The sequence below is a fragment of the Eurosta solidaginis genome, unplaced genomic scaffold (genome assembly GCF_040869045.1).
Source record: "Eurosta solidaginis isolate ZX-2024a unplaced genomic scaffold, ASM4086904v1 ctg00001135.1, whole genome shotgun sequence".
NCBI lineage: Eukaryota > Metazoa > Arthropoda > Insecta > Diptera > Tephritidae > Eurosta > Eurosta solidaginis.
In genome coordinates this window covers 178,355-189,973 of record NW_027136955.1, presented here as the reverse complement: position 1 = coordinate 189,973, position 11,619 = coordinate 178,355, and the positions used below count along the sequence as shown (strand labels likewise).

At 43.0% G+C, this 11,619-nt stretch overlaps 1 pseudogene; it reads left to right on the top strand.

Annotated features, from left to right (window-relative positions):
* The first annotated feature begins 3,428 nt into the window (after positions 1–3,428).
* LOC137235854 (nucleosome-remodeling factor subunit NURF301-like) lies at positions 3,429–4,935 on the top strand (annotated as a pseudogene).
* The last annotated feature ends 6,684 nt before the right edge of the window (positions 4,936–11,619 follow it).

Sequence of the window (11,619 nt, the reverse complement as noted above, 5' to 3'; positions counted from 1 at the left end):
GAATTCGAGGACGCGAGCATGGTAAAAACCCTAGGCATCCGTTGGAACGCGCATTCCGACTATTTCTATTTCACAGCGAAACCAATCGAAAACCAAGACATCTTAACAAAAAGGGCGATCCTATCGGCCATCGCCAAACTCTTCGACCCGTTAGGCTGGCTTGCTCCAGTTATCATCGTAGCTAAGATATTAATGCAGAACATTTGGCTGGAGGGGACGGATTGGGATGAACCGGTTTCCACAATCACTTTAGATCGGTGGCAAACCTTTATGCAGGAGTACCCCGCCATTAACCGGATTCGTATACCTCGGTGGGTGCACTTCACCCCAACCAACGATATAGAAATTCACGGCTTCTGTGACGCGTCCGAAAAAGCCTACGGGGCTACGGTTTACGTGCGAGCTAAGATCAACGATAGGGCATACGTTAGTCTACTCATGGCGAAAACGAGGGTGGCACCAGTAAAAACAATTTCACTACCAAGATTGGAGTTATGCGGTGCCGTCTTGCTGGCTGAAACTTTGGAAAATGTGATGGAGAACCTGAACTTAGGCAAATTTAACATGCACCTATGGACAGATATTGACAGATGGATATTCTTGATCGGTTTTCCGATCTATCAAGAGCGTTGCGGGTTATCTCCTACATTATACGATTCTCGAATAGAACACGTCCAAAAACTAAAATGTCCTTTAAGGCAGAGTCTCACCAGATCTCGCCCGACGAAATCAAGGCTACGACTAGCCGCCTCATAAGGATATCCCAAACCAACCACTATGCCGAAGAAATAAGCTCTCTGAGAACTAGGAAACCCATCGCGACCAAAAGCGAGATTCTCTCTTTAAACCCCTTTATCGACGAAGATAATGTCCTTCGGGTGGGGGGTCGCCTCAACGCATCCAGGGACGTTCCCGTCGACGAGCGTCACCCGATAATCCTCCCTTACGCCTGCCGACTCACCCGTCTCCTGGTCCAGTTTGTCCACACCATTTCCATACATGGCGGAAACCAACTAATGCTGCGGCTCCTACGCACGCAGTATTGGATACCTCGGGTCAAAAACATGATCCGATCCATCATACACAACTGCAAGGCCTGTACGCTATTTCGCAAACGTTCCCCGACGCAACTCATGGGAACCCTCCCTGCGGAACGCACTACCTTTAGCAGGGCATTTACCAACACCGGGGTGGATTTCGCAGGACCGTTTGACATAAAGTCTTACAGCGGACGAGGATGCCGCATGTCTAAGGGTTACGTCTGTCTATTCGTCTGCTTTGCGACTAAGGCGATCCACTTAGAGGCGACTAGCGACCTCAGCACCGCCGCGTTTCTAGCAGCATTTAGTCGGTTTGTCTCCAGACGAGGATGCCCGAAAAACCTCTATTCCAACAACGGAACGAACTTTGTCGGTGCGTCGAGGGCTCTCCGCTCAGAGGTCAAGCCATTCCTCGTTGATGCGCGCAACCAAACCCTCTCTAAATATGCCCACCAAACCCTTACATGGCATTTCATACCAGCAGCTGCTCCTCATATGGGCGGACTGTGGGAAGCGGGAGTCAAGAGTTTCAAAACCCATTTCAAAAAGATCGCATTGGATCATAAATTTACTCTAGAGGAGTTTAGCACCCTCCTGTGTAGGATTGAATCCTGTCTCAACTCCCGACCCCTAAGCCCATCTTCCAATGACCCGTCCAACCTGGAGCCACTCACCCCCGGGCACTTCCTCGTCGGGGGCCACCTACTAGCGCCACCCGAGATTGACGTCAGCGAGAATCGCGCTTCACTCGTCAATCGATGGGAAAAACTTAAGGCGCTGCATCAAACCTTCTGCAAGCGGTGGAAAACGGAGTACCTCACCGAACTGCAGAAGCGCGTTAAGTGGAAGCATCCACAATCGAATCTCAAACAGGGGAGTCGTCATTAAAGAGGACAATCTGCCCCCCAACGAATGGAGACTAGGTCGGATAGCCAACCTCCATTATGGCCCCGATAACCGAGTTCGAGTCGTCGAACTTGATACGGCAAGAGGACAAACCACCCGACCAATCACGAAATTGGTCCTACTACCACCCTCCAGTGAGGGTGAGGGAGACTTGTAACTCCCAACCGTTATAACCAACAACCCGTATAACCCAGCTCTCGTTCACCCTGAACGAGGCCTACAACCCGCTTACCCCAGCTCTCGTTCATCCCGAACGAAGACAACAACCCACTTAAACCCGCTCTCGTTCACCCCGAACTTGGCCAACAGAACCCTACCGCAGATCCGCTATCTGCCACAGAATACCAGTGAATCAATAATCATGATTTTGTCTTAAAACATCTACATATCTTTTCTCCTAGGGAGAAGAAAAATTGGGGAATAGGAATTTCGAATTTTCGAAGTCAGCTGTTTTGTCAATTGAAATCTCATTGCGCATTTCTTATTTTGTTTAAAAAAAAAAAAATTTTGTAAGGTCTAATGATTGTTGCTAATTTGTTTGAAATTAAGAAATAAGGTGTAAACCACGCACATTATTGCATTTCATGTGAAATGAGTAATGAATTGGTGCCACAGCAACATCAACTGAGGAGCATAAGAAGGAGACGGCGGGATAACACAAATCCGCCGGAGAGGCCTGCTCTCATTCTGTAAGGCACATTTCTGGCGGCCATGTCGAGTTGAGTTCGCCCTTCGCCATATACAAAAATTTAATTAAGCCTTCTTAAAATCCTTGCGCAATTTCTAAATGGCTACATCAAGTATACAAAGAGCTCTTCCGTTGCTTATGATACTTTTCGACTTAAAATAAAGAATATTGTGGTTGTTGATGCGGTTGTATTAACAGTGAGAACATTGTGGTACAATGCAAATACATATTTTAGCACACATTTGTACAATTAAGTGTTCTTTCTTAAAAGAACCAATTTCCTTTAACTATTTTGATGCATTCCCTTTAACTAGTGGAAAAACTCCTATGATGGCAAGGAAATATCCCTCTCCCTCACAGTCATAATACCTACTCTTCTCCCATAACTGGTTTCCTCCTTTTCGAACATTGTTCAGAATAGGAGGAAAGGGAGACGTGAAAGAAAACTCACAAGGAATTTCTATTTAGAATACGAGGAAGGGGAGAAGGGAATTGGGCTGCTAATATTTTATTACCTTAACGTAATATAGTTTACCATCATACCTTTAAATCCGTTTGGCGTATCAATCTCCGTCATGTGGTGCGCAGGTTCTGCACGTTCCTGTGGTTTGGCTGTAGTAGCATTTGAGGTAGTTGTTTTGTCAACGTTGTTCCACCTGTTAAATTAACTGCTTTTGAAATTAAGGTGATTTTAGCTATCATTACTACCTACTTACCTCAGCACTAGTCCTTGAGTAAAGTAATTCCGACCACATCGGGGTGCTTGTATTCTGATAGCACTGGTAGATACTCATATGTCGTCCTCCGAGCGCAGTAGATTCGACTCCAATTTCGAAGCGCGGCCACCAAGTCTAGACCCCATTTGGCTACCAGATCGTGAATATGAGCCATTGGTATTGCCGGAATCTTCTGCCGATTTATTAATGAAACATGACTTAATAATCAAGGCATTGAGCGTATATGCAGTATTACGACGTTTTCGTCATTTAATACGCTTATCACCATTTCGTTTTGAGGATTTTTGCGCTGCATTGACAAGTGACGAACAAAGTGCACCAATTGCAGACGTACATTTTATGTTAGTGAAGGCATTTTTACGTGAAGAAAATCTTCAGGGAACTCACTTTGTTCCTTCAGGGAACTCACCTTTGGACCACCCGATCCAAAAGATACGGTGAATATAAGTTTCCTATCTAATTAATGGCATCACATGGCCGGAGGTATTACGTAGCTATGTAGAGAGCGATATAATTTTTAGTCGCGAAGTATATAATATTTTATGTGCTGCTGGCGATTATCCATTTACGTGTGTTAACGATCGTACTATATTTACAATCTTTAACCAATCAATTTTACAAGCAATGCTATACGAGACGTAATGTTACAAGAGGGTCCAATTCATTACGATGATCATCGTCGTAGATGTCTAGATTAGGCGATCTATTATGCGGCGCAACATGCCCTGCTGTTTACCATCTCGAATGTGTCGATCCACCATTGCATGATATACCAACTGACGATTGGCAGTGTAATTCATGTAAATCGCATAAAGTTAGTGGTGTTGTGGATTGTGTATTGCCACAAGAGGAACAAGGCGTACCCATAAGGAATGATACTTGTCTCGGATCGACATGGACGTAAACTTTGGTTCATAGCACGTAGAACATTCGTTGAAGGCCAACCTGCATATGATGACAAAATTTGGGATTATAGTACAGAATCAAAACGAGAACTACTATTGGGCATACTCGATAAGGATGACTTAGAAGCTGCACTCTATAATCAAATTACTGAGCGGAAAGATGAGATTGTACGACAGATGACATTAACAGAATCCATAACAGAAGAGCATAACAAATATCAAAGACTGTCATATATGGACGAAGAAAAGAAGCAAACGTGGGCATTAAGGCGTGGCACGAATGATGAAGATGTTGATATAAGTGCAAATGCCATCAGCGGCGGCGGTGGAGACAACAAAATGACACGCCTAAAAACAAGTCGGAACACAAAGGAATTTTCACATCTTAAATTGGTTATAGAACATGGTTTTGAAAATTACATAAATCAATATCCATCAAATCCAATTGCGTTGAATAAGCCACAACGCAACGAACAGCGCGATAAACGTCGACATTTATCACACAAATTTTCAGTGACTACCGCATCAGAATTTAAGTGGATTGGTACAACAATGGGTAGTTTGGATAGCATTATACAAACAGTGCGTCAAACGTTATTAATTTTGAAGATAGCATACCAACAGCGTTTATGATACCAAACTGGCGTTTCATGAAATAGAACCTGCGCAAAACTGTATCAGAAGCACGTCGTCCAACAGAATATTGTTTGCTTGGTATTGGTTATATATCAGCGAAGAGGCATGTCGAATCAGGGTTATTAGTGTTGGCGATAGGAGCTGATAGTTTTGTAGCAGCAGCATCTGCACCTTCAATTATTCCCTGCAACTGTTCCTCTATTGCACGCACCCGTTCAGCGAATGTAAATGCAAAATAATCGGCGCCCCCCAATTGTACATTCTCTTTATTACGTTGCTGTAGTTTAACATATAGCCCGGTTTTGACGTTCTTTGTTACGTTTATTTAAACGTTCCAATATGGTCTCTTTTTTATATCAGCATTATCAGCACCGCTTAGCATGATATTACTGCGGCTTGGGTCGGTACTTATTCTACTTGTTTGTTCTTGCTTTGCATGTGCTGAATCACGTGATCTGCCTCTTCCACAGCCCCATTCTGTCTACTTGTAAATACTCCACGTATTGAGTGTAGCCCGTTTTTCGAATGCCCGTAATACCTTTGCCTCCTTCAAGTAATTTTATGGTAATATTACATCCCGAAACATTTGTTGTTGGTTCTGTTATTTCGCACTGACCCGGCGTGACGCCACCCCCCTTGGTAAATGCAACATCGGCCCACGTTTTCGTATATGCTACATCCACCTTTGTGCGATTCTCCATTGAAAATGATTTGCACACTTTCAGGGAGCCTAATTACAGCTGGATACTTGTCATAGCAACCAGTAGACTAAATATATGGGTGAAACCATCGATTGGTTTACACCAATCATTATTTGGAGGTAGGGTGAAGACTTGCTCTAATTAGCTGTATGGTTTCGTTAACGACGCTGGACCGCTCATATTACGTTGCATGACTTCCCATTCGCAACGTGTTGGTATTTGTATCCAACTTTTCATTAATTTGTAGCGGTGTACCTGAAATGAAATAAAAAGAGTACCTGAAATGAAATAAAAGAATAAGAAATTAGAAAATTTATAAGATTATAAAAAAGGAACGATACTAGTATACTTACCCATCATACGTTTATCTATCGTAATGAAAATTCATTCAAAATGCCTGTATACTCATTTCCATGAATGAATGACATTTTGAATGAACGAAACAAGGGTGCCACTCGATGACATTTGCTTTTGTCTTTTCTTACGCCGTAAACACATTGCGCGCGACCCCATGCATTACAAGTCGGATCCGCGGGATAAATGATAGGTTTGTTTTAGTTTGACAAATTGGTGCATAAACACACACTCAAAACCAACTTTCTTGTGAAAAAAAAAACGGGTGAACCACTCGAGACCGAAATAATTCTCCCGGTTATTTGCATTGATTTCATTGTTAAAAAGGTTAGTGCAAAATTAAAATGTAAAACATAAACAGAAACATGTCACACTCCATAGTGGCCTCGCTTTCATAATAGAAATTGCCTTTGTGTATTGAGGTTCCGATAAGGTTTCGTCAGTCCTGTCAGCTTGAAATCCCAGCAGGAATAAAGTAGTGTCATCTATGCTTTCGATGCTACAAACAGGGGAGAAATTAAACCCTTTAGAACAGACTATAAATTTAATGTCGCGTCAGGATTCAGACGCAAGCTGTCCCTAAATACTTCATGACATGACCATTATGCATCAATACATTGCAATGGGCAGCACCGCACAGCGGTCTCATTCCAACGATTGGAAGAGTGAACAGCTGACAGCTCTACAAATTGCCACACTCGTTAGCGTAGGCTATTCCCGCCAGGGTTGTGTTGGAATCAACAAACACACCACAATTTGTGATTCTCACACAACATGACCCAAATCAATACAAAGAGTGTTCCCAGACAGCGAGTAAAGGCCTCTTCACATTTGTCGCACATTTGTATGCACGGCGTCATTTGACTAGTCATTTTACAGGGATTCATAGGTTATATTCACAGCCACATTTGTATCGGCGTGGGTGAGTTTTGTGATAAAATTTTTGTAGGGCAACTACAAGGAGCCGTGAAAATACACGGGTAACTCGTGATACCATCTGCTACACAAATGTAGCGTATATTACCGCATATTGCCTGTACTAGGCAAACAGCAAAAAATGACTGCTTTCAATATCAGAATTTCGTTATGATGAGGATATTTACCAAAATTAAAGATACCTTTAGGCGTATCTCAATAAAATTATATTAAATATAACAGTGGTTTCAACCACTACAAACACATCATTACATCGACATAATAACTTCATAAGATTATGCGTTCCACACAACCCTTTATCCCGAGTACGCCAACCACAAACTCAGCCAATTGAGCTCCTTGTCTCCGCTCATAAGCCACCCAACCTAAGGGCATCTACGAATGTTCGACTAACAATTTGATATTCCAGAATGACCGGATTGTCCCACAAACGCGCAAAGACGGAGGCACGCGGCACCACATTCACCGTCCCCTGCCGGCTATGTCAAAAGCCACACAGCATAAGGCTCTGCCCGATTTACCGGGGCATGACGAACATGGATCGACTAAAGACGATCATAGATTTCAGATATTGCACAAATTGCCTATCGCCATTCCACCAACGGAAGACATGTCCCAGCGAAGATCGCTGTCATCGGTGCAACGAGCAGCACCACACGTCAACACACCTCGACGACGTTCCACCACCGTCCCACGAGAGTGATGGCGAAGAGAGCTCCGACGGAGCCCTATCCATCCACGTCACGGAACAAACCCTGTGGTGGGAAGCGGACGTCGCCGAGGAAGAGATCGAACGACGGGAAGATCCTACTGCGACACTAGCCACGACACCACAAGGCGGTTCAGGACCACAACGTTTCCGACCGCTCCTACGACACGAGAAGCCTACAAACGTACAACGCGGGGATGGCGGGGAGACACGTCCTTTCCCCCATCGCACCGCTCTACCGGGGGGCGCCGTGGCGACGCGGAACCGCGTCCGTCCCGCTCGTCACGCCGCTCAATTGGTAGGGCGGCCCCGTATAATGCGCGGAACCAAGTAACCACGCTCGCGCGCCAACCAACAACGCCCACCGGCTTCAGAACAGGACGCCTCCGGGAGACGCCTCTAGCAACGACCATCACACGTGCATTCGTAGCCATAGCTCCAACGGCGGTCGTTCGGATAGCAGCAGGAGGGAAGCTCCACGCAGTACGCGCCCTTATCGATCCGTGCGCTCCGAATTCAATCATAGATGCGAATCTCGCAAAGGACCTCGGGTTAGAGCGTACCGGCACGTCCTATCATGTGAAGTGCACGCTTGTTCTGCGAGGGAAATACGGGGTAACGGGAGCCGTGACAACCCAGGCCACAGTGGTGGCGCGATATTCACGGCTTAGTCCGACAGCAAAGCTGGATCCATCGGTAGCCACGCCATTCCAATTCATGAAGCTGGCGGATCCAGCTTTCCACCGGTCTACACCTGTCCGGCTCACACTAGGTGCCGACGTCTACGCCAGCCTAATGGTTAGCGGCACACCACCGTCGACCGTCGGCGGGCTGCTGACTCAAGCCACCATATTCGGGTTGGTAGTGTCGGGAGCCCACCAGCAATAATCAGGCATCTGTCCATTCAATAAGTAAAGTGCACTAAAACCAAGCAGCCCCACGTACATGACCACTAACGTTTTTCTCTTTTTCATCCACAGTTCAGCGAGGCTGCATTACTGCGAGCATGGATGTCCGCCGGAGAGCGTACTGACGATCCGCCTATACATACATACCATATTTTTTAATTTTAGTTAAGTTTATCCCGCCTTGGGAAGGCTGCTGGCACACTCACCCAATTTCAAATTGCTCGCCGCAAGGGGGCCGGCATGTTTAGGCCACCAGCCTAAATATTTCGGACCACCCTAACACGCACATTAGTTTTTATTATTATTACCGGTAACGGCTAACACCAGCCGAAAGCTAACTTTGAAGGGGAAAAACTCAACGAAAGTTAGCTATCGGCGGGTGCCGCGGACTTGTTCGCGGTCTTGGTCTGCCTTTTCTATTTTGGAACGTCAACGAGCCAGCAGCTATCTCACAGGTGAGTTATCATATTACGTATCTTTTCATAGGTTGTGCATATAATTACGCTATAATCGCACCTTGCTATTGTGATTCTTCTTAATAATTGCGATTTTTTAACATTAGAATTTGCACTTGGCAATTGTCTGGCAATCAGCCACCAATATTTCTATTTTTGAATTGTAATCTATCCAACAATTTGCGGTCGTCATATTACTAACATTTGCCGTGAACGAATGTGTAATTAACAATTTAAGAACTTTGAATTCGAATTAGTTTGTGAAGCAATTCCCTTTTTGATGATAAATAAAGCTGAGAATTTATATTGTTTATAACGTGAATACATTTGTTGTTACTCGCCCTAATTCTTTTCTTTGCTTTCTTTTTATTTGCGACACACACGCCCGACTTCCCCGGGTCCTCACTGCCCCGCAAAACACTAGACTTTGTTTGTACGATATGGGTATCAAATGAAAGGTGTTAATGAGTATTTTAAAAGGGCGTGGGGCTTAGTTCTATAGGTGGACGCCTTTTCGAGATATCGCCATAAATGTGGACCAGGGGTGACTCTAGAATGAGTTTGTACGATATGGGTATAAAATTAAAGGTATTAATGAGAGTTTTAAAAGGGAGTGGTGGTAGTTGTATATGTGAAGGCGTTTTCCAGATATCGACCAAAATGTGGACCAGGGTGACCCAGAACATCATCTGTTGGATACCGCTAATTTATTTATATATGTAATATCTGCCAAGATTTTAAGGGTTTTTTATTTCGCCCTGCAGAACATTTTCATTTTCTTCTACTTAATATGGTAGGTGTTACAACCATTTTATAAAGTTTTTTCTAAAGTTATATTTCGCGTCAATAAAACAATCCAATTACCTTACCATGTTTCATCCTTTTTTTCGTATTTGGTATAGAATTATGGCATTTTTTTCATTTTTCGTAATTTTCGATATCGAAAAAGTGGGCGTGGTCATAGTCGGATTTCGTTCATTTTTCATACCAAGATAAAGTGAGTTCAAGTAAGCACGTGAACTAAGTTCATTAAAGATATGTCGATTTTTGCTCAAGTTATCGTGTTAACGGCCATGCGGAAGGACAGACGGACGACTGTGTATAAAAACTGGGCGTGACATCAACCGATTTCGCCCATTTTCACAGAAAACAGTTAACGTCAAAAAATCTATGCCCCCACCAAATTTCAAAAGGATTGTTTAATTTTTGTTCGACTTATGGCGTTAAAAGTATCCTAGACAAATTAAATGAAAAAGGGCGGAGCCACGCTCATTTTGAAATTTTCTTTTATTTTTGTATTTTGTTGCACCATATCATTACTGAGGTTGAATGTTGACATAATTTACTTATATACTGTAAAGATATACAATTTTTTGTTAAAATTTTACTGTAAAAAATTTTTTTTTTAAAAGTGGGCGTGGTCCTTCTCCGATTTTGCTAATTTTTATTACGCGTACATATAGTAATAGGAGTAACGTTCCTGCCAAATTTCATCATTATATATCTTCAACGGTTGCCAAATTACAGCTTGCAAAAGTTTTAAATTACCTTCTTTTAAAAGTGGGCGGTGCCACGCCCATTGTCCAAAATTTTACTAATTTTCTATTCTGCGTCATAAGTTCAACCCATCTACCAAGTTTCGTCGCTTTACCTGTCTTTTGTAATGAATTATCGCACTTTTTCGGTTTTTCGAAATTTTCGATATCGAAAAAGTGGGCGTGGTTATAGTCCGATATCGTTCATTTTAAATAGCGATCTGAGATGAGTGCTCAGGAACCTACGTACCAAATTTCATCAAGATACCTCAAAATTTACTCAAGTTATCGTGTTAACGGACGGACGGACGGACGGACATGGCTCAATCAAATTTTTTTTCGATCCTGTTTATTTTGTTATATGGAAGTCTATATATATTTCGATTCCTTTATATATGTACAACCAACCGTTATCCAATCAAACTTAATATACTCTGTGAGCTCTGCTCAACTGAGTATAAAAGTGAATATGTGCGTGTTTTTAATAGACCTTCAAAATTCTCAACATTTCTTCGACATTTTTTTGGTCATGTGATTACTATTGTAACGAATTTACTGAAATTCCTCTTATTTGCAACCTTCTACTAACGTTCGCATCACTAAAATGTTGAATAAATAACTCCACTGTTCTATAATGCAAAATGGCCTTTATTAAAGTACTTCACAATAACACTTCGCAACTGATAGATTGCTTAAATCAAACTGATTGTCGTGCCTCAACTGTTGCCGCCTTTTATACTGTCTGGTTTCCTCGTTGACATATTTCTAGGCGCTTCTATTTCTAGAATTTACTAGTTAGCCATCAGCTATAAATTTCTCTGCTATAACTACAGATGCACGATTTTATTGCTTCTCTCATAGCCCATGCGCGTGTATATGTGAGTGATACTTGCACAATTGATTGTATACTTTTGGGAGTATCTCAAATATATGCATGTGTTTGTGCGTCACTCTCCGCTGCTCGTATGGACATATGGGTAGACATAATGATTGATTTGTTGATGTGCATACGAGTCACTAATTAGTATCGGCTTAGAGATGATAGTATCCCGTATATAAAATTTTGGAAAAGAGGAGGGAGTGATTGGTAGTATAATTTGGCGTGCAGG